Below are 1,472 nucleotides of genomic sequence, written 5' to 3' on the forward strand. Positions count from 1 at the left end.
TTCTGGCTGGAAAAAAACTATGATTTATAGCTTGGTAGGTTGCATAAATGCAGCCAGTTGTTGCTTGATCAGTAAATAATGATTAAGTAAAATATGTCTTAGTCACACACCTTCTGTGCGCCACATGAATTTCCACAGACTAGAACAATTTGGGGGGGGGGGAGAGAGATGATCCTGCATAACATAGGATTAATATAAACCATCCCCGATTTTATTGATAAACAGAGATTCTGTGGTAGACTGCGGTTAGACATGGAGGTTTTATTTTAATAGGGTGGACCGGGATTAATTTAGGGCTGGCAGAGGGCTGCCTTGGGTTTAATTAAAAAGGGGGAGGTTGCATTCATCCCTAGAGAAGCTGCAAGGAAGAATTCTTTCTTGTTTACCTCGGCCTGTTTCTTCCTTTGCTGGGGAAAAAAAAGGATTCCTTTTTTTAAAAAAAAATAGTTAAGAGGTTGAAGAGTAAATGAAATTAATGAAGAAAATTAACAGCAATTAGTGCCGTTCTGGGCATTTGAAGGGTTTTTGCGTGCAGGAGAGACTATCTACTGACAATTAAAAATGATACTTTACGCATAAACAAAGGAAATTAGGCTGTGCAATGATATTAAACAGTCCAAAATTAACAGGGAAAAAAATGTAATAAGTGGGGGGGGGGGGATTAAAGAGAAATCTGGCATTAATTCGTGGTTATGGATACAGAACCCCTGTCGAAGCGAGCGAGGAGTAAGCTGAGCCTTTAATTAATATTTGGCTTTGCATTCCAAATGTGGGTTGATGTAATTACGCCATAAACAGGCAACAATCATTTGTTCAAATAACCTGCAGGTGAGATTTGAACTCCAAAAAGGGAAAAAAAGGGGGGGAGGGGGGAGAAGGAGGGGATAATCGTAGCCTGTTTTTTTTTTCCCTGAAGTGGAGCCCTTTTTTTCCTTTTCCTTTAAAAAAAACACGGAATAAAGCGGGGTGTCCTTTGTCGGTAAGACTGAAGCGCGCCCAGATGGACGCAAGCAAACCAGGCGCGCCCGCTATTAACACCCCCTTAATCTCGGGGCGAATGGCAACCGACAGCCGTTCCGCCCCCCCACCCACCCACCCCCCCCCCCAAATTTGTGTGCGTTTGTGTTTAAAGAGGCTGGGATAAGTGGGGGAGGGAGACGGAGGGGAGGGGGCGTCTCCTGAAACGCTGCAAACTTTCAGATAAAGCGTGAACGGCGGGAGGTTGTTGAAAAGATTAGATGGCGGATAGTTATTGAAAAGTCGCCAAATCGGATTTTGAAATCGGGCGCTCCTGCGCTTTTTAATAGAATTCCAGATAATCTTTTATCGCGACAAGACACCCATAGAATTATTTAAACGGATACGGGCTTGGTCCAAGAGGAAATTTCAATTATTCCGAGGCGGGTAATAAATGTGTGTCGTGGAGGCCTCTGTTTAGTTTAGTTCTTTAATCCAAATGCAGTTGCCTGCCT

Source organism: Vipera ursinii (assembly GCF_947247035.1).
Source record: "Vipera ursinii genome assembly, chromosome: 13".
Lineage (NCBI taxonomy): Eukaryota > Metazoa > Chordata > Lepidosauria > Squamata > Viperidae > Vipera > Vipera ursinii.